Source organism: Myodes glareolus, chromosome 19 (genome assembly GCF_982192425.1).
Source record: "Myodes glareolus chromosome 19, mMyoGla1.1, whole genome shotgun sequence".
Taxonomy (NCBI): domain Eukaryota; kingdom Metazoa; phylum Chordata; class Mammalia; order Rodentia; family Cricetidae; genus Myodes; species Myodes glareolus.
Window position 1 is genome coordinate 39,794,907 of NC_142044.1, and position 27,556 is coordinate 39,822,462.

At 44.2% G+C, this 27,556-nt stretch overlaps 1 protein-coding gene across 1 annotated transcript in view; it reads left to right on the forward strand.

The window, feature by feature from the left end:
* The first annotated feature begins 9,184 nt into the window (after positions 1–9,184).
* Positions 9,185–27,556, forward strand: part of Mrtfa (myocardin related transcription factor A) — a 178,790-nt gene continuing 160,418 nt past the window's right edge. Inside the window, exon 1 of the mRNA XM_048454715.3 lies at positions 9,185–9,421. The gene's annotated coding sequence lies outside the window, so the exon portion shown is untranslated. The remainder of the gene's footprint in view (positions 9,422–27,556) is intronic.

The window sequence follows — 27,556 nt, forward strand, 5'->3', positions numbered from 1 at the left end:
TGCTGGCAGAGTTCTGGTCTCTAGAACCCAGGTTAAAAAGTGCTGTATGGCTGTGGGAGGTGGGAGATACTGGTTGTAATGACAAAATAAAGCAAAAACGGAGTAAACTCCAAGAAGTCAGATTTGTGAGTTGGCCTGATTTGTGGAATGCAAGATACAGAAAGTATCTTGTAGATGGAGCAGCTGCCGAGGTTTGCCCTGGCCTGTGGCAACTCCGCACCCAAAGTCTCGAATTTTTACTTTGTCCTGCAAACTGAGACAGCTGGTCCCTCACTACTGTTCTTGTCCGGCCCTCCATTTTTCTTCCTATCTTTGAGATGGAGATAAGGCTGCAACCTGCCGTAAAATGGCATTGGGGAAATTGAGAGAGATGTTAGACTAATACATACTGAGTAAAATACAGATTCAAGCTTGACGTGGTGGCCCACACCTTTAATCACAGCACTCAGGAGGCAGGGGCATTTCTCTGTGAATTTGAGTCTGGTCAGTATAGTGAGTTCCAGGACAAGTCAAGGTTACCTGTCTCAAAACAAAAAAGCAAAAATACCCAAAGCAACAATGACCAAAAAATCAAAAAACAAAACAAAAAAGCCCACAACTAGATTCCTGATGTTATCAAGTAATACAGTAGGATCCAAAACCATTTTGAACAGAGTCGCAGTGTGTTGTGGTTATTTGTTTGTTTTTATTTGCTTGTATTTTGAAATTATGTGTAAATGTGTGGGTAGTTGCACCTGGGTGTAGTGCCTGTGGAGTCCAAAAGAGGGCGTCAGATCCCTTGCACCTAAAGGAAGCTGTAGGCTGCCTGACAGTGCTGCTGAGGACCTAATTCAACTCCTCTGCAAGAGCAGTGCATGCTCTCCAGCCCTTGTGTGTTTTGAGACAGGATCTCATTATGCACCTTGTAGACCAGGCTGGCCTCAAACTGACAACAGTCCTCCAGCCTCAGCCTTCCAAGTGCTAAGAATATAGTTGAAGGCCTCTATTCCCACAAGTCTCTGTGCTTTTAATCACACTGTTTATGTATTCATACTCAGTTTAAAAAGGTTTGTTGAGGGCTTAGTACATTATTACACAGCCAAAATTATTAGTAGTTTAGAGGCCATGAGTATTTATATATATTATATATATATTATATTATATATATATTATATGGAATTTAAATATATATTAACATATATAAATATTTACTTATTTGTGGGGTTTCTGTTTTTTGAAACATGATCTTGGGTAACTAATGATTAGCTGAGGATGGCTTCAAACTCCTGATCCTTCTGCCTTTACTTCCCAAAGGCCACACATACATAGGCTAAAACCTTTTTGTTGTTGTTGTTGTTGTTGTTGTTGTTTTGAGACAGGATTTCTCTGTGTAGCCCTGGCTGCCCTGGACCTCATTCTGTAGACCAGGCTGGCCTTGAACTACCAGAGATCCGTCTGTCTTTGCTTCCTTAGTGCTGGCATTAAAGGCTTGTACCACCACCGTCCAAAACTTTTAAATTGACACATTGTAGTTGCATATATTTGTGGTATACAATGTGACATTCCACTGCAGGTACACAATGTGTAATGCTTAGATCAAGCCAATTGGTGTATCTGCCTGTCATCTATTCATCTATCTATCATTTATCAATCAATCTATCTATCTATCTATCACCTATCTATCATCTATCTATCTATCCATCACTCTGTGTTAATAATATTCAAACCCCTCTCTACTACCTATTTTTAAACACTCAATTCATCGTTGTCAACTACAGTTCCCAATCTGTGCTTTTCATGGGAGCACTAAAAAGTGATTGCCTCTTCTCAAGGATGGTTTTTAGGGGCCAGAGCAAGAGAAACTGTTCGTAGAATATAAGGAGAAAATATGTCTTGGAATATAAGTCAATAGTAGAGCACTTACTTGCCTAGCATGTTCAGGGTTGATTCCCAACAGTGAAAGAAAACAATAATAACAAGCCCCCCCCCACCTCAATTTCACGCTAAACATAGTTTAACATTAAGCTATACTCTCAACTCCCCAAATCCATTTCAGAGTCTTTCCAACCCAACCAACAAACTATTATGTGGGTGTGGCAGCTGTAATTATGCTGCCTGTACTCAGGAGGTGGATGCAGCCTGACTGACATGAGTTCAAGTCCAGCCTGGGCTACAGCCTGATACCCCGTCTAACAAACCAAAAACACAATCAACAACGACAAGACATTAAAAAACAGAGGTGAGGAACTACCAGGCAATGCTCATCTTGGTCTAGAGCCTGCTCTCAAGAGCGTGCAGCCTCCTTCACCTCAGCATTCTTTACCTTTGACAGCAGGACCTCGACAAGCATTGGAGCCTTATCTCCCGAAGCAAACCAGATGGCTTCCTTGCTCAAACATGCCCTGCGTTGGCAGAGTTTTCTGAGCTGCCATGCCCCGCACCTCACTCCTGTCTGTTAAACGAACCTGCCTGCGGCTTTACCGGACTCCACCAGACCGTGTCCAGTGTCTTCATGGCACAGTTGCTGTCTGTGGCATCTGCAGACACTGTTCGTGAGTCTGGCAAAAATTAAGCCCATAAAAAAAATTTTAAAAAAGCTGGGCGGTGATGCCTTTAATCCCAGCACTGAGGAGGCAGGGGTAGCTCAAGGCCAGCCTGGTCTACAAGAGCTAGTTCCAGGACAGCTAGGGCTATTACACAGAAAAACCCTGTTTTGAGCCCAAAACTCACTGTGTAGACCAGGTTCACACTGAACCCTGAGAGATCCTCCTGCCTTTGCTTTCTGAGTGCTGGGATTAAAAGCATGTACTACCATGCCTGGCCTGTTTAATCTTAATTTCCTCTATCTCTCTGTACACAGCCAATAAATATTTGCTGAATCGTATCCAGGATTCTAATTTTAGGACCTGGACTCTGTTTTTGCTAGTGTTTAGCTTTGTGACAGTGGGCAAGGTAATTAGCCTCACTAAGCCTCCATTTCCTTACCTGGAGTATGGGCAATCATAGCAGCAACAGGCTACCACCAGCTAACCCTCACCACGCCCTTAAGGTACTTAGTTAGCGCTGTAGTTGGCCTAGGAGAGAAAAGATCCAGGTGGGTCAGAGAAATAGTAGAGGGCTTCCTGGAGGAAGTGTGATGAAAGATGGGATTCGAACAGGAAGTGAAGAGGGGGACATTCCAGGCAAGCGGCCCCACCCGAACGAGAGGTTACTGAGGACAGCTCAGTCAAGACCCAGAGAATACCTCTGGAGACATTACCCAGGAATAGAGACAGAGAAGAAAGAATGAATGGGTGTGTTTCCTAGGCGTGTGGATTGCAGGCTGTGTGTGGGAATCAATGCCTAGCAGCCTGCCAAAATGCTCTGTCATTGGGTTTGCCCTTCAGGGATCAGCAGCGGTAGCCAAGGGCTGAGATGACTGGGTGGAAAGAGCGAGTTGCCGCAATGGATAAACGTAGCCAAAAAGTGACCAGCCAGGGTGAGGCAGGCCTTTAATCCCAGCACTCAGGAGGCAGAGGCCGGGTTCTTTGCGGTTCAGGCCAGCCTGGTCTACAATGCTAGTTACAGGCCAGCCAGAGCTAGATACTGTCCTAGAAAGAAGGATAGGAAAGTGAGCAGCATTAACGCTTGGTTGCTGGTTATCAGCAGGGTTAAGCTCAAAGGCCTACATTGTATTAAAGAATTAATCACACTGACCATGAGTATAGGCCCATAATTAGGGGTTTGCCCAGCAGACTACAAAGTTCACACATAAAGAGTTGGTAAAAAATACAAGAGAAAACTAGGCATGGTGGTGTGTGCCTGTCCTCTCAGTCCTTAAGAAGCGATGGCAAGAGGACCAGGGGTTCAAGGTCATCCTTGGCTACACAGTGAGTTAGAGGCTAGCCTGGGTTACATGAGATCCTACTTTAGCCTCCTCTCTCCACAAAAAGCGCAAGAAAGAGTGAATTAGACCAGTTCATGGAGGGAAAAACTAGAGGAAGGGGGTGTGGAAAGGACTGCCTATCAGTTAGCTCAAATCGAAGGAACAGCATGGTCACTCAATTTGCTGACAGAAATACAAAGGTATAGCTTGTGAGACCTATCGTCAGGGAAGGCCATGGCCTCACCGTGCTCTGCAAGTCTGGTCACAGTCAGCTGTTTCACTCCTTACATTTGCCCACTGTGGAATTCTGGAGGGGAGGCGGAGTCGGCTGGGCCCCTCGCATATCACCTTAGCCAGAGAAGCCCGGCTGCCAAGGATTTCCGGCTGCCCCCAGTTCCCAAAAGGTGCCCTCAGTTAAAGAGAGCTGCCTCAGGGACTGTCACTCCCTCAAGGCCCACAGCCAGTGACTGAGAAACTGAGACACAAAACCCTTCCTGTGTCTCAGACTGCTGGAGTGCTCCAGCTGCAGACCAGGCCAAGACAAGCTCAAGCTAGGTCTTGTTGGGTGCTTTCCGCCTTCCTGCGTTGCTCAACTTCCTCCCTTTCAGGCCTTTTGTTCTCCCTCAATAAATTCTGCTTATTAGCTCTCTCTTACAGGCTCTCTCTCTCTCTCTCTCTCTCTCTCTCTCTCTCTCTCTCTCTTATCTTCTTTTGGAACCAGTGCTTCATGTAGCTCAGGCTGGCCTCCAACTGTCTACATAGCCAAGGATGATCCTAAACTTCTGATCCTATGGCCTTACCTCTCAAGGGCTCAGATTAGAGGCATGTGACATACTAAGCAAGGCCTGACCAACTCAACTACACCCCAAACCCTAAATGTTCTGTTTCTAATGACTCAAGACACCTAGAAAATAGACAGCCAATTCAGTCATTAGATCTGGGTTCTCTGTCTCGGGGTCATGACCTATTGCGGCCTTCCTTCCTAGCTCAATTGTTTAGCTTCTCTCTCTCTCTCTCTCTCTCTCTCTCTCTCTCTCTCTGTGTGTGTGTGTGTGTGTCATGAGCACGCTAGACAAGTGCTCTACCAATGCATTATACCCCTATCCCTCTGTTTGCTGTTAGTTTTTTTGTTTTTTTTTTTTTCGGGACAGGGTTTTTCTCTGTAGCTTTGGAGCCCATCCTGGAACTTGCTCTTGTAGACCAGGCTGGCCTCGGACTCAAGAGGAAGAGATCCACCTTCCTCTGCCTCCCGAGTGCTGGGATTAAAGGCGTGCACCACCACCGCCCGGCTCTCTGTTTGCTTTTCTGTTGCTTTATTCTCTCCATGACTGTTGCTGATGATTGGCTCTCCATAAAAGCCAGACAGGTCAGGAGCTCTGTGCGGCAAAGAAAATATCTCCATCCCAGGAGCTGCACAGACGTCTCAGGACTCATTCTGATTGGATTCTCTTGGGTCATATGACTTTTCTAACCGCACTGATGCTGCTGATGGTGGTGGTAGCAGTGGCGATGCTGCTGCTGTTGGTGATGTAGTAGGGGCGGTGGTGGTGGTGACAGTAAACAATGCAGGGGTTGATCAGGACTGGAGCATAGGTTCATTCCTGGAATGTGAGTAAGGAAGCCGTTCCTATGACAGTATAGGGATGAATTGCAAGGAAGTGTTTCCCAGAAGACATTTGGGTTCCTTGCCAGGAAAGAGAGTGTCTTCTAGAAGGACAAAAAAAAAAAAAAAAAAAAAAAAAAAAAAAAAAAAAAAAAAAAAAAAGGTACATGTCTCCCAAAGACCTTGACAAAACGAAGAATGTGCACTCTAAGTTAATAGGTCACAAGGGAACTGTCCTTTGAGGAACAGTAGTAAGAAAAGGGACACTATCCCCATCGCTTTGGGGATGGTTAGAAACTAGGGAGGTGCTAAGTACAGTTAGATACATTCTGTGTAGTTATTCTTTTTTGTTTGTTTGTTTTCTTTTTTTTCAGGACTATGTAGACTTGGTTGCCCTGGAACTCGCTCTATAGACCAGAGATCCCCCTGCCTCTGCCTACCAGTGCCCCACCACTGCTTAGCTGAGCTTTAATACATACAGTGAGGTCTGAAGAGAGGTACAGTGCTTAAGAGCACTAGCTACTCTTCCAGAGGACCCAGGCTCGATTCCCAGTCCCCACAGAGCAGCTAACAAACATCTGCAACTCCAGTTCCAGGGGATCCAATGTCCTCTTCCGGCTTCTGTGAGCATAAGGCACACATGTGGTGCCAAGAAATACAGGCATACATATACACTATACATATAAATACACCATACATATAAAACTTTTAAAATAATTTTCAATTACTTGTGTCTGTCTGGGTTGGGGTATGTATGTGCATGTGTGCGCATGTGTCTGAAGATGTTAGAAGCAGTGGATTCCCTGGAACTGGGGTTACAGGCTTGTGTGGGAGCTAAAAATCAAACTCAGGTCCTCCATAAGAGCGGGACATGCTCTTAACCACCGCACCATCGCTCTAGCGCCCTGTTCTGTGGAGCTTCAAAGGCTAGCATCAGGTAAAGGCAAGGTCAGAGATTAGACAGAAGCAGAACACGGATAAGAAATACAGTAGGGGGTTGGAGAGATGGCTCAGAGGTCAAGAGCACAGGTTGACCTTCCAAGGGGCCTGAGGTCAGTTCCCAGCACTCACAAAGCAACTCACCACCATCTGTAACTTAAGTTTCAGGGGATCTGACACCCTCTTCTGGTATCTGTAGGTACCAGGCACAAATATAGTGCAGAGACAAACATGCAGTCAAAACACTTGTGTTAATAAATAGTAATAAATTTAAAAAATGCATCACTTTGAATGTATATATACGTGCATACACAGGAAATATATAGGACATACAATTTAGGTTGTTCACAGAAGATTCATTTGCGAGGTGGTGAGCTTAGGACAAAGGTGCTTGCCTCGCAGTCAGCTCTGAATGAACATATTGTTTCCCCATAACTAACAAGGGGCCCTCCTGCTTCCTTTCACCTGGGCTTTTTCACCAGGCTTGTGTCTTTGTGGGCGATATCCTGAGTGCCCTGCCCTGGTCTTATCTTGGGGTAATCTTCCCCACCCCAGTAATTCCAGGCTGTAGGATTTTCTCCTCTGAGGGTGCTTCTGCATCATTTGTTAGTCAAGACCCAGCCTGGTGTTAAAGTCTCTCAGCATTGCCTTAGCTTCTCCCAGCTCAGTGGAGGTAGCCCAAGGCTATGGTTTACCGTGTCTCATCTGTCTTACCCCTCAGTGTCTTACTCAGGGAGGTACTTGTTGGGTCGGGTGATGCAGGATCATAATCCCAGCTCCTGGGAGGTGAAAGCAGGAGAATCAAGAGTTCAAAGTTATCCTTGACTAAAGAGCAAATTAGAGGACAGCCTAGGCTACATGAGACAGTTTTATATATGTATATAGACACTCTTTTGCTTAATTTTTTTTACTTATATAGTATATACATTTGTTGAATATATAATTTTATTACTGATTTTGTGGAATTTCTTTCTTTCTTTTTTTAATTCTTGGGAGGGAAGGTATGACCGAGAGGCCACAGGATCTGGCCTTCATCCAAGATTCTGTGATGAGGCATATGGTACTGAACTTGAAGCTGATTTAGAGATGAACAATCGGGAGTTATTCAGGACCTGACTGGCTTTTGCTGTGGATAGATAGAGCCGTTTCTCCGTTTTGCTGTGGATAACAGAGCCACCGTGCCAGTGAGCAGTCTGGGAGACTTCTGGGGGAGAACAGAAGCCAACAGAATTCCCTCTGAAATGTAACATGAACTGTCCTCCTTCAGTTGCTGTGACTTCCTGAGTGTGTAAGGATGCCTCCGTGAGCTACTTCTTTAGTGTTCCTCCCACTCTGCCTCCTTAGCGCCTCTGTTCCCTAAACCTCTGGGGAGGTCAGCCCCTTCCCTTCCCCTGTGTCCAGTAGCACTGTCCTCTGAGAGGACAGCTATAATGGTCACTCCAGCAGCTGTGAAGTTTGCCAGAGAGTCTCAAGGTTGCGCTTGTTGACTGTTGATGTTTCTGTATTGGGGGGTCATTGGATCCCAACCACTCCCTCATCTCCTAGCTAGCTGTATGTAATTCTGCCCCAGTTTGCATGTGGTCTTGTGACCTGGCCAGAGCATGCAGACTATGAAAGGTTAACTGTCTACACCATCTGTGCAGCTATGGGGACCTCATCATCTATGCTGGGGTGCAATTTTTTGGTGGTCCAGATGTTCTGAGGATCAGCCATGCTTTCTAAGTAAGCCCAATAAACCCAATGGTTTCCCAGATTGGACTTTGGGGAAATCGTACTTCGGTTTATCCAATAGTCGGTGCCCTAAAAGGAGGAGGTGGACGTTTGTTTATATCTCCCCAGAGAAAGTGTTCCTGAAACACCATGTCACTTAAGTCCGAATTATTTCTCCTTTTCAGGGCTCTCTCCCTCTGTTGGGGGAAGGGAGGGATGTTCTAAAGGGGCAGGAAGGGGCCTGCCTTCATAGTGTCTCTCAGCAACTTCACAGGGTGGGCCTTGCGTGACTCGCTCTCCTCTTGAGTCAGCAGTTTCTTCGAATGTAGGGAGTTAAGGGCTCCGTCACACACATCACACTTTTGGGCTACACACCAGCAGTTCAGAATTACAGTTGGAAGAGCCGACCAGAACTCTTGGGTTCATTCAACCCTTTTCCTGCAGCTTCAGGCACTTTCGCTGTTAATGAGCTCAACGTTCTAGGCCGGTAGTTGTCAGTATCCTTTTTCCATAGGAGAACCGATTCAGAGAAAGAAGGAGGTGGACCTCGGTGGGGCGGAGGCATGACGAAATTCAAGGCTTCAGGCCAGAGCGGAATTTATTGTCTCCTTTCGGGAAGTGTGAATATGAAATAATCGATTTGGTAGCAAAGACAGCTGGGAAATGGACCGAGATGGAGGCTGAAGGATTATTTCAGTAAAAGCTCCCGGCTGGGCACCGAACCCTACTGGGTAGCTCCGCCGTCACCCTTCCGTTGACAGAGCGAGCAAAGGGGCTACGGTCTCTTTAAGCACAGACTCCGCCCCCGCCTCTGCCCCGATCTCCTCCCACCTCCTGGCCGCTGCTCCGCCAGTTCCAGACTTCCCTCAGCGATGAAGTCATCTCTCTTCTAGCGATTGGCTGGGCTGGGCTGTCATTCACAGAAAGTCGCGCCGCCGTACTAGCCTTCCCCGCTGCTCTTCCTTCGGCGAACGCCCCCTGAGTAGGGCGAGCCCCAGTTGTATTAGGCTTCTGATTGGTCAGCGCTGCCGTCGCTCCCCGGCGAGGCCGCGGAGGCGGGACCCGGTGTGGTGGGAGGGCCCTCAGCTTCCGTGGCTGAGTGGAGCCGGCGGCGGTCGTGTCTGAGGTGTCCCCGGCGGCCGGAGCGACCGTCCCACCTTCCCCACCCCCTCGCTCCTGCTCGCCACGCTCCCTCGGCTCGCGCCCGACCTCTCCCTATCTTTCTGCACCCTGACTGGTCCTTGAGCCTCGGGAGGAGACGCGAGCTGCTGGCACCACCGGAGCGGGGCGAGCAGCGGAGCCCGGGCCGGGAGGCAAACGAGACGGTGAGTGAGAGTTCGGGCAGGGTCCCCCTCCCCCACCGGCCCCGCCCCGCCCGAGCATCCTTTCTCCCCGCGACCCCTCCGTGCTCTCCCTGGGCGGGCCGGGCGCTACGGGCTCCGAGCCCAGGGCTGCCTATTGGGGTCCTCCAGTCCTCCGCCCTTTCCCCAGGGGCTGGGGTCGCAAAGCCCCGGTCACTCGACCGGGCAATCGGGTGCGACCGTGCACCTGTGCAACGCCTTGCGGGGCTGCGCTTGCTGGGGAGCAGCTTAGGTTCCCGCCCTGGCTGCTCCCCGGGTGTGTGTAATCAGCATGGACCGGCCCTTGTGCAAGCCCGAAGGATCCAGGTGCAATCCTTAGGCTTCTCATGGCAAGAAGGTTTACCTGGATCTGAAGACCGTATAGCAGCATGGGTGCTGGCAGGTCTGCAGGGCTTTGCAGTTTTGAAACTTGACCGCCAAAGAAGTAATGTCCGTTGTGTTTAGGTGTGTGTGTGTGTGTGTGTGTGTGCGCACACACACGTTTACGTTTGATGACCTCTGCCCTCCCCGCTCCGTGAGAAAGCACTAATACTATAGAGTGTTTAATGCTGGAGCTTTTCCAATTAGATTATCTAACCCACGTTTCATATGGATAATCTGGGACCCCTGTTTCCTCATCTGGAAAATGGAAACAGCAGTACCTATTACGTTGGAATGTAGATACTAAACGAAAGAATTCACATAAAACGTTCGACACGGTGTTCATCACATACCAAGGGTCCAAGAGATGACCGGTGTTCTGATGTTGAGAAGAACCACTGGGGAGGTGTGTAAGTACCAGCGCAGCTTGTCTTTGTCGGGATTTCTCTTTGTTATATGACATAACGAAAGGACGGATTGGTGGCCAGTTTACTACTTGCCTGCTTGTTCTTGGCAGGAAGTGTGTGCAGACAAGAATGTGAGCCTCATTACTTAAATATGATGAAGTTACACCTATGCTTCTTGAGTTTACATAGTTTCTAAATCCATAAGATGTCTGGAATGTTCCCAAATTGCAAGTTTTTGAGGGCTGAAGCTAAAGCCTGTAGCGTAATTATTATGTGCAAGAAGTGAGACCTCAGTGTTTTTACTTTAGAAGCCCCCTTCCACCAAAAAGTTCAGTTGTGCAGTTTTATTGTTGAAAATCAGCTGCCTTCCAGGGGCGAAGTGGTACAGCCAACTGGCCCGCAGCCCCATCACTGTAGGGAGGGGAACCCTTGCCTGGAAGTTATTAAACCGAGTTCCAGCGAATGGTGTTTGCTTTTTTCATGGTGAATCAAAGGGTTTTCTGATACTTGGTTGTTTTTCTGAGCGTCTCTTTTTAAAACAGGGTCTCACTGTGTAGCTAGCCCTGGGTGAGCTAGAACTTGCTAAGTAGACCAGGCTGGCCTTGGATTCACAGAGTTCTGCCTGCCTCTGCTTTCTGAGTGCTGGGCTTAAAGGTGTGCACCTTAGAAGCAAACTGTTACTGCTTTCTTCAGAGAGACATCCAAAGGAAAGTGTCTGTAGTCCAGGGCTGGCGTTCGGGTCCGTTCTCTGCCAGCACTTATAAGAAGTGTCCTTTTTAACAAGGGTTTGCAAAGTCATAATCACTAAGGTAAACTTTTTATTTAGAGTTAAATCATGAGAGATAGCAGTGTAATGTGTCTCCCATCATCCAAAAGTATTTATTGCAGACTTTCCATGTCCTTAATACTCTGCCAAATCCTGTGAGGGAGGGATTCAAAAAAAGTGAAAAACAGGATCTCAGCCCATAAAGGGCAAAACCATAAAGTTTGGGTCACCCAGTAGTAATTATGAATACTTCTTAAGTAATGACTTCATTTATTCATTCAGCAGACTTTTTGTTCCAGGCATGTCATGTGCCAGGTGTTTTTCTCAGCTGGGATCAAGATAGATAAGTGAGAGATGGCCTCTGGTCCTGAGGGGCGTCTAGAGACAGGAAGTGACATGTGGTCGTAATGAGGTGAAATAAAGTCTAGGTGCAAACCCAGAATTGTAGGAGAATGTCAAGGCAACCTTTTATTATTTTTTTTAAATTGGATTAAAAGGAAAGCTTAAAGAGAAGATGGTGTTTGAGGTGCATCTTAATTCCACCAGGAGAGATAAAGACCACTGCAGATGGAAGAAACTGAGCTTGGGTTCCAGGGTAAATATTCCAAAGGCAGTTATGAGCCCTTGGACAGAAGGGAGGGAAAGAAACCAAACGCTGTCTCATTCTCTAATGCCTACTGCATAATTAGGCATTAGGAGCGAGTCGTGTCCCCCCACTCCCCCACCCCCGATTGGTGCTTGAACACATGGTCTCATGCTTATAAGAGCACACTACGAGCCTCTTAGTTTTTGAGATAGGTTTACTTCTGTAGCCCAGGTTGACCTTGACTGTGGAGCTTAGAACTCAGGGCAGTCCCCCTGCCTCCAGCCCCCTAAGTGCAAAATTATAGGTATTAGCCACCATGTCCAGCTTCTTTTTTTTTCATCCTTTCCCTCCTACTCCCCCCTTTGAGAAAAGCTCTTGCTGCATTGTCCAGGATAGCCCTTGAACAGGCCCATCATCCTGATTAGATTCCTGACAAATGGGCTGAAGGCACCTGGCATGCTCCACTTGTTTCATTTGTTCCAGCTTCAGAGGCTCTTCTTGGGACATAGTAGATGCTCAGCAAATACTTGTTGAATATAAAATTAACACAAATTAAATATTTACTCCATATAAAATGTGTGTGTGTGTGTGTATTTGGGATGAGAATTGGAGCTGATTGACATATGGAACATTTTGTCTCCTGCCTGAGAAAGTACTTCAGTTGATTTTTTTTGTTTGTTTGTTTGTTTTTGTTTCTGTTGTTTTTTTTCCCTCTGAAAAAGAGTTTCTTTGTGTAAACAGCTCTGACGGTCCTAGAACTTATTTTGTAGACCAGGCTGGCCCCAAACTCACAGAGCTCTACTTGCCAATGTCTCTCCTGAGTGCTGGGGAGTAAAGATGTGTATTACTGTTCCAGACTTTCAGTTGGATTTTAATTAGAAAGTCTTTGAAAAAGAAAAAGAAAGACCTTGATAGATGGTAGATGAAGTGGTGTAGACATAAGGCATGACTCACAAATGGAGGTACACAGGAAGGAAAGTGGGCACTGTTTATGTGATAGGTTTTAGTAGAGTCTGAAAATGAAGGAAACTTGCTGGGTATGGTAGCTTGCCCTTATAATTCCCTAATTCATGAATCCGAGTCTGGAAGATGAGAATTCAAGGGCAGCTTGTCTCAAGAAGACAACAAAAACAAAGAAGAAAACAAAAAGAGCTGGAAAAGTGGCTCAGCTGCAAAGAGCCCTTGCTTCAAAAGAAAGCATGGGTTTGGATTTCAGCATCCATGAAACAGAACTGAGGCAGAGGCAGACAGAGGAGGATCATGGGAGCTTCCAGTTTGGGAAGAAAAAAATGCTCAGGGAGAGACCCTGCCTGAAAGGATTAAGCCAGAGAGCAGTAGAAGATCTCAGACACCATTCTCTGGTCTTTGCGTGTGCATACTTGTGCACCCACATACATGTGTACACAGCACATTCACACATGAATACATATTAAAAACAAGCAAACAAACCACAAAACAATAAAATCCTCAACCAACTATACAAGAAAGTCAATGAAGTAGTCACTATTCTTTTTTTTAATATTTATTTATTTATTTATTATGTAAATTTCTGTCTGTATGTATGCCTGCAGGCCAGAAGAGGGCACCAGATCTCACTACAGATGGTTGTGAGCCACCTTGTGGTTGCTGGGAATTGAACTCAAGACCTTTGGAAGAGCAGGCAATGCTCTTAACCTCTGAGCCATTTCTCCAGCCCCAGTAGTCACTATTCTTAAGGGGTGTATGGTTCTGGAGAATGAATGTGTTTCTGTCTATTGTTGTGTAATCTAGTCCCTCCAAAGTTAGTGCTGAGTGCTGGGCATAGAGCTCAGCTGATAGAGTGATTGGCTGGTTTGTATGCAACCTTGAGCTTTCTCCCCAGCACCATATAAACAGCATGGTGGTGCACACCTGAAAGGACGGTGGGTACGTGGGAGGTAGAGGCAGGAGCATCAGGATTTCAAGGTCATCCTCAACTACATAAAACCCTGTCTCAAAGCAAAAACTGAAATAACAAAACAGGTGTTTAAGATAGCAAACATTGTCTGTGTCTCTTAGCTTCTGTGAGTCAGGCATGTGGAAGCAGTTTGCCTGAGTGGTTCAGGACCTTGAAAGAGATTGTAATATGTTAGGTGGTGGTGTGTAGTTATCTGAAAGCTTAGCTGAGGCCAGTGGATCCTCCATGGTGGCTACCCATATAGCTGACAGCTTGGTTCAGGCTGTTTGGAGGAATGATGCAATTCCTCCTTGTAGGGCCTTGCCCATCCACAAAGCTTACTGAATGCCCTTCTGGATTTGTGATTTAGCTTTAGAAGTGACATGCTATCATTTCTCTAGCATCCTGTTTCCCGCACGTTGTGGGAAGGGACAGTGTAAGAAATGAATGCCAAGTAAGAATTCTGAGATGCTGTAATTAGAACCCAGAACCTTATGCAGAATCTAGATGAGTATTGTCCTCAGTGTATGTGGAACATTTTAAAAAGTCTCTATCATGCCAGGCAGTGGTGGCGCACGCCTTTAATCCCAGCACTTGGGAGACAGAGGCAGGTGGATCTCTGTGAGTTCAATGCCAGCCTGATCTACAGAGCGAGTTCCAGGACAGACTCTGAAGCAATATAGAGAAACCCTGTGTTGAAAAACCAAAAATCAAAACCAAAAAAAAAAAAAAAGCAAAAATCTTCATCACCATTAACATTAAGGATAAATATTTGGTCTTCTCTGTAAAGTGAGGTGGAGTCATTTTTCTGATACTGGAGAAAATGATAAGTTATCAGAAAGATAGACAAGCAGCTATAGAGTGTTGGTAGTTACTGTAAATACTAGAGTCAGGCTGTCTGGGCTGGAGTGGTATGATTCTACTGGCTCTGTGACTCACTAGTAGTAAAATGGGGATGAAGGTAGTATCCACTTTACATGGCTGAAATGGGATCTTAAAATGTACGCTCCTCAGAACAACTTTCCATGCCTATTGCCATGATTGCTGGCTATTGCTTCTTTGACATGGGTGCATGAGGCCGGAGTCAACTATAGGTAGATTCTTTATTCAGAAGGAGGCGTTTACGTGTTAGCCATTGGGGCTTCAATTTGCTTTTCTAGTTCACCTCTGTAATCCAGATAATTCTCATTCTCTCTCTCTCTCTCTCTCTCTCTCTCTCTCTCTCTCTCTCTGTGTGTGTGTGGGGAGGGGGCAGGGGACAACTTGCTGGAGTTGCTTTTTTCTTTCTGTCTTGTGAATCCTGGAGATTGAACCTAGGCTGTCAAGCCTTGGTGGCTGATGCCTTTACCTGCTGCCCCATCTCGCTGCCCCCATAGCCTAGGTACTTTGATTTTGCAAGGTAGAGTGCAGTGCTAGTTTTGTTTACTTTGTAAAGGGTCTTGTACTGGAACTCGGGGTGTGGCCCAGGCTGACTCCGAACTCTTCTGAGTGCTGGGACTATGGGTATCCACACCCACCTCCAGCAGCTTTATTGAGTTAGTTGCAGTTAACCCGCGAGCACAGTTGCTTGCTAAGGGTGTCTGTCTCCCTTATGTTGTCCTTTGCATGGCTGAGTCATTGTTCTGCAGAATGGGTGCTTCAAAGGAATTAGAGGAATTAGAGGAGAAAGTGCTTAGAATGAGAGCAGGTATGGCATCGCTTCCGGAGAGCTTTAATCTGAGAGGATTGTAAAGGTACAGGAAGCTAAATCAGAAGGAGCTTCCAGTCTGGAGCATGGAAGTTTTGGAGCTGAAAGAGCAGGTAGTGTGACGCTCCCCAAATTGGGACAAACTCCTCACAGACTGCGGTCCTTTTCCATAGATTGCCTGAAGGAAACTAACTTGTGGAACTAGAAATGAATTAAACTTTCTGGGTACTTGAATCCACAAAGATAGGGTTTTTTATATCAGGAAAATGTGGGTCTGTTTCTTACAAACTGGGTAGATACTTTCATGTGACAGCGTTGCATGTACCTCATGCTTGCCTGGAGCTCCTGGTCCTCCTGCTTTCACCTTCCAAATGCTGAGGTTGTAGGCCTGCACACCACACCTGGCCAAAGCTACCTGGACCCTTAGCTCTGTCATGTTCGAAGAGGGAAGATAGCTAGACTCAGTTTTCACGTGTGTCAAAGCAGAACTGAGTGGCATGCCAGGGCGCAGTGCAGGGGGCTCATTGCTGAAAGTGATCTTAATTCTGTAGTTCAGTTGTTGAAGTTCATCTTTTTCACCCTGTAGTTTCTCAGGTGAAATGATTTGAGAGTCTAGTGGTTGAGTCTGGGCCACTTCCACACCATGTTTAAGGCCTGTGTTGTGAAAAGTCATTTTTCTTTTCTTCAAATATTTTAATTTTATTTTTGTGTTGTGTTTAGAAGTCCCCTTTGCAAGTGAGACCTGATGAAGACTAGTTTGGATTTTTTTTTAAAAGCTCCGGAGTGGCCTTGAAGTTAAAATGTAGCTGAGTCTAGCCTTGAACTCTTGATTCTCTTACCTGTGCTTTCCAAGTGCTGGGGTTACAGATGGGGGCCTCCACGCCCAGCTTTGGATAGTTCATTTTGAAATCTGGAGTGTACCTTCAGTTTGGTAACTGAATTTGAACATAGGCATGCTGATTACAGGTCTTTGCCATCTTAAGTTCATTAGAGTGACTTTGATTCTTTGAAACATTTTTGCTCCAATATAAAAAACTTAAATCATAATAGGTATAATATGAAAGATGTCTGACTCTCCAGTGTCCGGTAACCAAGTTACACCAAAGGTTAAGGGCACTGCTGGACTAATTCATCTGCTCTTAGCCGATAGTCGCTGTGCCTGGCTCACCAATTCTCACCAGCAGTTCTGTGACGTAAGCGATAGGCACTGTTTAGAGAGGAACAAACTCAGTAAGGTCACAGTCAGTGTTTGGACCTTGTTCGTCTGCATTAAATGAGCTGACTTCCTATGATAATGTGTACTGTCCGCCCAGCCCTGTGCCCCTGAATGTGCCTGTGCCATCTTTTGCATGGTTAGAGGGAAGTGTCAGAATGAGGACTTTTTGTGACAGTGGTCAAGGTGTCACAACTTTCATAGTCCTCCTGGTCGTATTCCTTATATGTGTTTTGTGGCCATTCCTTTTGTTGCTGCAGAGAACTGTACAAGGGACTTCACATCCTAAATTGCTCGATAAATACTTAACCAAATAAGGGTGTACTATAATGTCCAAATTTTTAGAATTTTTTTGTCAGTGTTTCAGTGTCTTATTAATTGTACGTTATGTAAGTGATGCCAGGGTCTCTCCGTCATGGTTGGTTTGTACATATTTTCACTACCACAAAAATGTACAGGAACTCGGAAGGTTATCTTCTCATACTTTAGGATAGACCGTGTTTTCTTTGTGTTATGATACACCGCACGTTAGCTTTTTTCTTTATTGTGCTGGAGATTGAACCTGAGCTACATGCTAGGCAAATGTCACACCACTAAGGTGCACCCAAAGGACAAATTGTAACAACTTTAGAAGCTTTTTAGATAGGGTCTATCACAGTAGGCCATGCTGGCCTGAAGCAGTCCTCCTCCTGTCTCAGCCTCCCAAGTGTTGAGAATACAGACATGAACCAGCATACTTGGTTCTTGATTTTATATGTAGTAATATAATGGATATTCTTTTAAGTCGTCTTATTTTCAGTGATGGGGATTAAATCTAAGGCTTTCACATGCAGACAAGTGCTGTTCCAGCGAGCTACCTTGCCATCTTTATGCTGGCTTCCTTTTACAAATAGAAGTGAAGAACTAGGGATATAGTTCAGTTGGTAGGGTGTTTTCCTGGCATACACAAATTCTTGGGTTCAATCACCAAATCTGCTGTCACATATTTATAATCTCAGTATGGGGGGTAGAGGCCAGGCAAGAATTTAGACATCAAAATGTATTATTTTTCTTTTAAACCTTTGGTGTAAATGATAACTACTGTTTTGAACTAAAACTTCCATTCTGGAGCCTTCTGCTAAATGTGTGTTTGTGTGTGTATTGCATTTATTTTTCCTTTCCACTCTCTTTTTTTCTTTCTTTCTTCCTTTTTTTTTAGACAGGGTCTATGTATCTCTATCTGTCCTGGAACTCATTATGTAGCCCAGACTGGCCTGAACTCAGAGATCAGCCTTCCTTTGTCTCCTGAAAGCTGGAATTGAAGTTGTGTGTCACCACAACCAGCTACATTGTATTTTTATCTTTATTTTGATTGATTGGTACAGTATATTGCTTTGTAGCCTAGGCTGACCTTGAACTTGCTAGCCCAGTCTAGCCTTAAACTCACCCTTTTCTTGCACTAGCCTCAGTATGAGTCCCATTTACAGCTCTGCACTTTTGATCTCTGCAGAGTTGAACCTGAAGGTAATGGTATTGAAGACAGTAGTGCTGTGTTTTATAAATTCAGTGACATGTTCACACATTACTGCTGTTTCTTTCTGCTCAAACCCTTTTTTTAAAGTGGGGTAGGATAGTTTGGAATGGTAGTAGAACAAAATGAAAACATGTATTGATCATTTGAAATGAAATAAATTTCAGTAGAGGATCAAAGGATGGGATGGTTCACTTTGTGTCTGTCATGATCTTTGTACACTGAATCAAGTGATTATCCTAAATCAGAAATGTTGTGACATAATTATGATTCTTTCTCTTTTCTTTCCTTATTTTTTTTTAACATCTAAAAACTGATTCTGAAGATGAACCTGCAAAAACAAAATGTTTGTAAGCTGGGTATAACTTTGATAATTTGGACAAGCTATCCATGGCCTTTTATTTTCAACACGTCTAGTAACCTGTTGGGTGCCTAAATAAAACTGAGTTAATTATAGTGTAACCTTTTGTTCTATTTGGAGAGTGTTAAGGGATTTTTGAATACTCTCCAGCATTCACTTTCATTAAGTGAGTGTAGAAAACTTAGAAAGCTCTTTCTAGAGCAGAAGCTCTCCAAAGTTAACTTTTTCATTGCTTTCTGCCGCCTTTTCTGCATAGCAGGCTTCCCGAGAGATCAGTGTGGGATTAGATGCACCTCTTTTCTGTCCTGGCTCTGCTGCTCACTGATTCTGTGATCCTGGGCAAGGGAACTAATTGTTTTGAATGTCCATTTCCTCATAGGATAGTCTGGAGAGTTGACTCAGAGGTTAAGAGCACTGGCTGCTCTTCCAGAGTACCTGGTTTCAGTTCCTCATGGGATAGTTGTGAGAGCTAAATAGTTACATGTAAAGCATTTAGTACATGGTAGTCATTTAATGCGTGTTCATTTTTCTAGACTGCTAGAGTTTCTTTCGTAGCACTAACCATAATCACTTATTTTTCCATTTTATTTTGCATGTGTATCCATCTTTATGTGTGTGATGTACATAAGCATATCTATCAGGGTTCTCTAGAGAAACAGAACCCCCCCTCTATATATGATAGGTAGGTAGATAGATAGATAGATAGATAGAGGGGACTTATTAGAGTGATTTATAGGCTATGATCTAGCTAGACCAAAAATGACTGTCTGCCAACAGATGGTCCAAGAATCCAGTATTTGTTCAGTCCACAAAGCTAGAAGTCTCAGCTGGTACTCAGTATATGCTGGAATCCTGAAGAAGTAGGTTCTGATATCAGTGAAGGGATGGACTTGCCAGAGAGCAAGTAGGAGAAGAGCAAAAGCTCCTTTTACCATGTCCTTAGGCTGTCAGTAGAAGGTGTGGCTTAGATTAAAGGTGCATCTTCCCACCTCAAAAGATCTGGGTTAGAGGTGGATTTTTATATTTCAGTGATTTAAGAAAATTCCCTCATAGGTGTGCCTAGACACTTAGGTTTTAGTTAATTCCAGATGTAGTTGACAACCAAGAATAGCCCACAGGTCCCTTCCTCCTTTTATTTTTCACACACTTTCTCATTGGTCTAAAACTTTGAGTAGGCTACAGTAGCTGGCTAGTGAGCTTTAAGGAACTTGCTTTTCTCTGTACCCCATGTCCACACTGCTAGGATTACAGGTATGTGCCACTATGCCCAGTTTTTTACAGGAGTTCTGGGGCTTGAACTCAGGTCCTCACTTCTGAGGCAAGTACTTACCGTCCTTAACCCCTTGCACTGTTGCTTATGTCTTTCTTTCCATAAGCTTTATTGAGTTAGGGGCTGAAGCTGTCTCTTGGTGCTGTATGCCCAGCATTAGCGTAGTGACTGGCTTGCCGCATAGTAGGTGTTCAGTAAACACTCAGCAGACAGTGAAACTCCCTTTCCTCATCTGTCTCCCTTGGCTTAAAAGGTGCTTTCAGAATCTGATAGGGAACTTGACTCGGTAGGTTCCAAAGTCTGGAAATAATTCTCTGTGGCTGGAGACTGCCCTCGTGGCCTTTGGTTGTGGTATCTGCTCTTTTTCCTGGAGAAAATCTGCTCTTTTTCAGTTTACAGCTGAATTAGGTTTCTCCCTCTGTTAAACAGCAGCATAAATTTGGTATTATTAATACAAAATTATAATTGCTAAAAAGCAGTTAAAATATATTTAACATTCACCACTATATCCATTTTCTAGTGTACTGTTGTGATACGTACATTTTTATTGTTGTGCAACTGTTCATTATCTGTTTCCGATAACTGTTCAGGAGCTGTTTCCAAGCTCCTGTTATCTTGTGGAATTGCAGCTCTATGCTCACTAACAATAACTCCCTTTTCTCTTCTCTCTCCAGTCCTGGCAACCACTTCTGCAGCACTTTTTATTGCTGTGATATGCATGCATGCTTGTGTGGTATACACTTGTCTATACTAGCACTCAATACGTGTGCATATGCAGAGGCCAGAGAAAGATGTCATATGTCCTGCCCTATCACCTTCCATTCATTGTGTTAAGACTGGGCCTCTCAGTGTATCTGGAGTGATGCTGGCTGCTAGCAAGCCCGAGCAGTTCTCCTGCCTATAACCATAGTAGTACTAGGTTACTACTATATATTAGGTGTGCACATCAGTATTCTCTGAGTATTGGGGTCTGAACACACATCCTCCTGCTTTCACAGCAAGTGCTTTCTTTACCCATCGATCCATTTCTCTAGCCTCTGTTGCTGTGGTTTTACTCCTTTAAGTACCCCATATTTATAGAGGCATGTAATATTTGTCCCCTGAAGTTGGCTTATTTCACTTAGCACAATGTCCTGAAGATTTACCCATGTCACACTTTCCTCCCCTTTGCACTGACTAAGTGGAGGCAAATAAAGGCACTTACTTTCAAGTCTGATGACCTGGATTTCATTCCCAGAACCCAATGGTAAAAGAGAACACCCTCAAGATGTCCTAACTTACACACACTTATACCCTAAATAAATGTTAAAAAATATTCTGGGCGTGCTGGCTAGTTTTATATCTATTTGACACCAGCTTAAGTCATCGGAGAGGAGGGAACCTAGATTGAGGAAATGTCTCCATAAAATCATGCTTGTTGTAAGCTGTAAGGCATTTTCTCAATTAGTGATTAATGTGGGAGGGCCCAGCCTGTTGTGGGTGGTGCCATCCTTGGACTGGTGGTCCTGGGTTCTGTAATATAGCAGGTGAGCAAGCCATGAGGAACCAGCCAGTAAGCAGCTTTTCTCCATGGCCTCTGCATCAGCTCCTGTCTCCAGGTTCCTGTCCTGCTTGAGTTCCTGTCCTGAATTCGTTTGATGATGAACTGTGATGTGGAAGTGTAAGCCAGACAAACCCTTTCCTCCCCCAAGTTGTTTTGATCATAGTGTTTCTTCACAGTAATAGAAACCCTGACTGTAAGACGCTAGGCCACAGAGATGGCTCCGTGGGCAAAGGCGTTTATCTCCAAGCCTGATGACTGACACACATGGTAGAAAGACAGAATGGGTTACTGAAAGTTGTCCTCTGACATATACAAACACACCCTCACACCACACATATAATAACTATTCAATTAAGTACACTTATTTATTTATTTTTATATGCATTTCTGTTTTGCCTGCATGTGTGTAAGGGTGTCAGATTCCCCGGAACTGGAGTTACACAGTTGTGAGCTACCATGTTGGTGCTGGCAATTGAACCTGAGTCCTCTGGAAGAACAGTCAGTGTTCTTAACCACTGAGCCATCTCCCCAGCCCAAAATTAAGTACTTTTTAAATAAACCTTGTTCTTGGTTTGAGAAGTTTCATTGGTTGTTTTTATTTAAATGTAGAAATCTCATAGCCACCAGTACTGGTGGTGGAATCCATGGGGTCTTAACATGCTAGGCAATTACTCTACCATTGATATACACTCCTTGCTTTATTGTTCTTTGTTTCATATTGTCTAAGTCCAAGCTTGCAGCATTTCTGCTCATAAAGCATTCTTAGAAACTTTATGGATCTCCTGTGTATATTTCTGAAATTCTCATTAGTCAGGAGGGTCCTCCATAGAGCCTTGCTGGATAATCTCATCTCTATTCTTAGCGTGTGCTTAGGGTTGGCTAAGGGAATCTCTGAGTCACAGTCTTTAAACCTAGTAAAAGGTTGTTTAGCCACACCCTTAGTTTTTCTTCATCAAATACTTTCTTAATAGTGACTGTCCTAATTTTAGAATATTTTGTGATCAAGATAAACTGAGGATTTTCCAAATCATCAAGTCCTGCTTTCTTTCTTTTTGTAATACTAATTTAAAATTTTTACATATATTTTTATGTGTGTGTATATATGCTCTGTGTGTGCAGGTACCCTTGGAGGCTAGAAGAGGTCATTGTATACTCTGGAGCTGGAGCCAGGTAGTTGTGAGGTGCTCAACATAGCTGGGAACTGAACCTGGAGGAGCAAGCACTCTTAACCACTGAGCCCTCTCTCCAGCTCTTAGTCCTGTTTTTCATTCAACATTTCTGTCATCGGTTTATTTCTCCTCTTACATGGTCTTGTAAGCGCTAAGAAGAAACTAGGCTACACATTGAGCATATTGCTCAGAAATCTCACTAAGTCTGTGTGTGTCTGAAAGTTTCACCTTCTTTTGCAGGGCTAGAACACAGGTCAACTTTGCTCTTATGTTTCTTCCTCTACTGATCGTTTTTCCTCGTTTCCCTCTTGGTCTATTTTCATATTTTCACCTGAATTCTGTTGTGGAGGTGTTTATATACTCTGCTTTACTTTTTTTTCTTCTTTTTTTTTTCCTTTTTGAGACACAATCTCACCAGTAACTCTGACTTGCCTGAAACTCACCAGTAAACAAGGATGGCCTTGAAGGCACAGCCTCTGGCCTGCTGAGTTGTGGAGCGGTGGAGGTACAGCACTGAGATTAAAGGCGTGTGCTACCACACCCAGTCGGATGTTTATGTGCTCTAAAACGGTGCACGGTGCATGAGTCTCTGCTGTGTGTCTGTTCGTTTGCCTCTGAGCCCTTCCAGGAGCACATTTCAATCTGCACTTCTGTCAGTAGCCTGTTTAAGACAGTCTGGACCCTTTCTAACATGTTTCCAAATACATTCCCAGCTTCTTCATTTCTAGTTCAAAGATTTCCACATTTTAAAGTATTTGTTATAGTAACATCTCACTTGCAGGTGCCAAAATGTATCAGCCAGCCTTAGAGAAACAGGCCCAGTAAGAGATCTACCAAAAGGTTATGGCAGGGGTTGGTTTATGTCATTATGAGGGTTGGCTTAACAAGTCGGACGTAAACTTGGCTGTTGAAAAGGGCAGGAGGCGAGGCTATTGCTGCTGCCATCCAAAGGTGGCATTTCTCTTAAGAATCTGAAGTTTTGCCTTTTAAAAATTGATTTTTTTTTTAAGACAGGGTCTTGGTGTGTAGCCAGGCTGGACCAGAACTTCTGTCTTCCTGCCGAAGTTCTTATGTGCTAGCATATACTTTTCAGTGCTGTCCATTACAATTGTGCCACCACACTGAGTTCTGCTCCTAGGCTTCTCATTACCAGTGTTGACCAATGATGGATATGATTATGTCTACAAAGTCTGTTCACAGGACCCTGAACGTATGCTTGAATAACTGGGAGCTCTAGCTTAAGCTAACAGACACAGTTCACTGTCAGTCGACCCGTCATCCCAGCTCTTGGGAATTAATGTCAAGAAGATCTTAAGTTCAGGGCCAGCCTGAGTTACATACAAGATCTGTCTCTGAAAACCAAGGGCTGGGTATTTACTTTTCTAGTAGAATGCTTGCTTAGTGCAAGGCCTTGGATTTAATCCCTAGTACTGCATAAAACAAGAAACCAAAAACTCACCCACATCCTTATAAACACCTTACTGTTATAATGTCTTCCTTTGAACTGGATTGCCCATTGTTTCTCAATTTCTTTCCTTTGATTTTTTTTTTTTTTGAGTCGGGATCTCATTATAAAGCCCTGCAAATCTGAGAACCCAAGTTTAATCACCAGAACCGAAGTAAAAGTGCAAGAAGATGACCAATTCCACAGAAGTTGTTCTCTGATCTCCGTGTTTGTGTGTGTGTCTGTAAGGGCTGAAGAGATGGCTCAATAATTATTAGCTCTGGCTACTACTCTTCCAGAGGACTGAGGCTTGATTCCTAGCACCACAAGGCAGCTTACAACTGTTTGTAGCTCTAGTTCCAGGGGATTTGATCCTCTCTTCTGACCTCCTCAGGCACCAGGCACACATGTACACAGACATACATGCAACTAAAAGTACACACACACACACATATACACACAGAAAATAAAACTAAATCTTAAAGTCTCAATAGTATGACAATTAAAAATAAGTAAAAGAGCCAGGTGGTGGTGGTACATGTCTTTCATCCGAGCACTCAGGAGGCAGAGGCAGAGGCAGAGGGTCAGGCTGATCTCTGAGTTTGAGTCCAGGTTGATTTATACTAGTTTAAGGACAACCAGGGCTACACAGAGAAACCATGTCTTGAAAAACAAGCAAACAAAACAAAAGTGAAAGACTTGAACAGACACTCCATAGCAGAGAATATATGTGACTATTCGACATCATTAGTTGTCAGAGTAATACAGATTAGAACTCTCATAGCCATTAAAATGCCTAGAGTTGAAAGAGATGGGCAGTGGTAGGTGTTGGTGACAACCAGCCCTGGGAAGCAGAAGCAGAGATGGCTGGATCACTGGGATTTCGCACCTAGCCCAGTCTATAGAGTTCCAGAACAGTAAGGGTTTGTGAAACCCAGTCTCAAAAACAAAACCAAATAAGTGGAGCTGGAGAAATGGCTCAACAGTTAAATATTAGCTGTTCTTCCAAAGGACACAGGGTTTGATTCCCAGCACCCACATGGTGGCCCACAGCCATCTGTAGCTCCAGTTCCAGGGAATCTGACGTCTTCTTCAGGCACGCATGCGGTGCACAGACAAACAGCAGACAAAACCAAAGTCAAACAAAAGAGAAACCAAGCACTGGTGGGGATGAACAGCAGCTGACCTCTGGACCAGGAAGAATGGTGCAGTCATTTTTGAAGTGGGTTTGTTTTTTTATGAAGTTAATTTCATATATGCCATGCACCTCAGCACTGCTGTACTTAGGTGTTCATTACGCAGGGAGAGTTAAAGTGTAGGTTTACCAACACTATTTAAATGTTCATGGAGACAGATTTTGTAATAACTAGAAGGTTTGGAAAAAAGCAAAGGAATGTATTATTGGTACATGTAACAGTGTAAATGAACAAAATAAACGTGCATGAAAGAAGACAGTAAAGAGAACATATTGTGTGAACTCATATATGTGAAGCCCCAGAATAGGGAGGCCAGTCTGTAGTGATAAAAGTTTATCAGGGAAGGCTGGTGGATAAAATGTTTGCTATGCAAGTGTAAGGACTGGAATCTGGGTCCCTAAAACTCGGTTAAATAGAGTGAGTGACAGCTGCCTGTGGTTCCAGTGCTTGAAAGGCAGAGTCAGGATGTCCTGGAGCAAACTAGCTGGCTAGACTAGTTGTGTCTGTGAATTGTAGATTTAGTCAGGAGACCCTGTCTCAAAGATAAGGTGATGGAGGACATTCCCCATGTCAACTTTTGCACATGTCAAACATACACGCACACATGCATTTGCAGTGCTACACACCACACATACAGATTTGCTGGGAAACAACTTTGATTGCTTGTTGCTGTGAAAGATTGTTAGCGAAACAAAACAAAACAAAACAAAACACATAAGGTGATGGGAATGCTTTTTTTCTTGATTCAAAGTGATGACTCTGGAGATGGCTCCGAGCTAAGAGTACTTGCTGCTCTTCTAGGGGACTCAAGTTCCTCCTTTCCCAGCACAGTGTAAGTTGGTGCACAACTGCCTGTAACTCCAACTCCAGGGGATGGGTACCTGTACACACACACACACACACACACACACACACACACACACACTTTTTAAAAAAGGTAATCATCGCACAAGAGTATGTTGATGAAAACTTTTTGGTTTTCAAGACAGGGTTTCTCTGTATAACAGTCCTGATCATCCCAGTACTCACTTTGTAGACCAGGCCTGCCTCTGCCATGCTGGGATTAAAGGTGTGCGCCATCACTACCCAGTGCTGATGAATTCTTAATTGTAGTTGAATGTTAAGATGTGTTTCATTGTATGTAAATTATACCTTATGTTTTATAAATTATTTTTATTTATTATTTATGCCTGTGTGTGTGTATGTGTGTTTTATGAATCTGTGCACATGTGTTGCAAGTGCTTACATAGGCCAGAAGGGAGTGTTGGATCCCTTGGAATTGGAGTTACAGGCATTTGTGAGCCACCTCATGTGGTTACTTATATCTGAACTCTGTACTTCTGAAAGAGCAGGGAACATCTTCTGAGGCATCTCTTCAGCCCTATAAAATATACTTCAAAGTTGACTTAAGAAACACTATATAGGTCAATACTTTGGGCTACACAAAGATGCTATTAAAAAATATCTGTCTGTGTGAGTGCAGGCCTGTGTGTATGTTAAAGCACACACATGAGGTCAGAGGGCAACATTAGGTGTTGATCTTCACTGCCTAATCTAACTTGTTTGAAGCAGGCTCTTTGTTGTTTGCTACCATGGACATCAGGTGGCCCACAAGCACCTGGGGATTCTCCTGTCTCTGCCTCCCATCCTAGCAGAGAGTTATAGACGTGTGTGCTACCACCTGGCTTTATGTGGGTTCTGGGGTTTGAACTCAGGTTCTTACCCTTGTCTGGCAGGTGTTTAAGGCCCTCTGAACCATCTCTCCAGCCCATAAAAAAGATGCTTGTGTTCCACGTTTCATTTCGGTCCTATAGTTTCTAAGAGCTGATTTAGGCTTTTCCTGCATGTGCTGACTACAGGAGTACCAGCCTGCACAGGGGCCTCACATTCCTGTTGCATGAAGGAGTACATGAATGATATGCTCTCTTGTAGCTCCCTTGGGACAAGTCCTTCTTACCTCCACTTTTCCAGTGCTGGTCACTTTAATGGAGATACTTTGTTTGGTTTCTTCTGGCAGTTGTCCATTGAGCACATGTGAAATTATTCATTTAAACAGTTACTGAACATCTACTGTGTGTATTACCCTGCCAAAATAAAGCACTTGCTAACTGAGGAGTTATGCAATTGCCAGTTGATTATATGTGTGAAGTTTACATTTGACTGATTACATTTTGCTAATAAAAGCAAATGGATTAGATTTTCTTTTATCTTTTTTAAAGATTTATTTTTTGTGCATAAGTGTTTTGCCTGCTTGTACATATGTGTTACCATGTGCATGCCCAGTGCCCAGTGAAATCAGAAGAGGACTTTTGGGTCACCAGGAACTAGAGTTACAGATGGTTGTGAGCTACGATGTAACTGATGAGAACCAAACCTGTGTCCTTTGCAAGAGCAACAAATACTTAGCCACTGAGCCACCTCTCCAGCCCTAACTTTTCTTTTTTAGAAAAATATTTTTAAAAGAAAATTGTATGTGTGTTTTTGTGCACATAAATGCCTTTGAAGGCCAGAGGTGTTGGATCCCCATGGAGCTGGAGTTGTAGATGGGTTGTGAGTTATTCTGCATGAGTGCTGTGAACTCAGGTTCTCTGCAAGAGCAGTATGTGCTCTTAACTGCTGAATCATCTCTTCAGCTCCTGGGTTAGCTTTTCTTAGAATCTGTTTGAGCTATC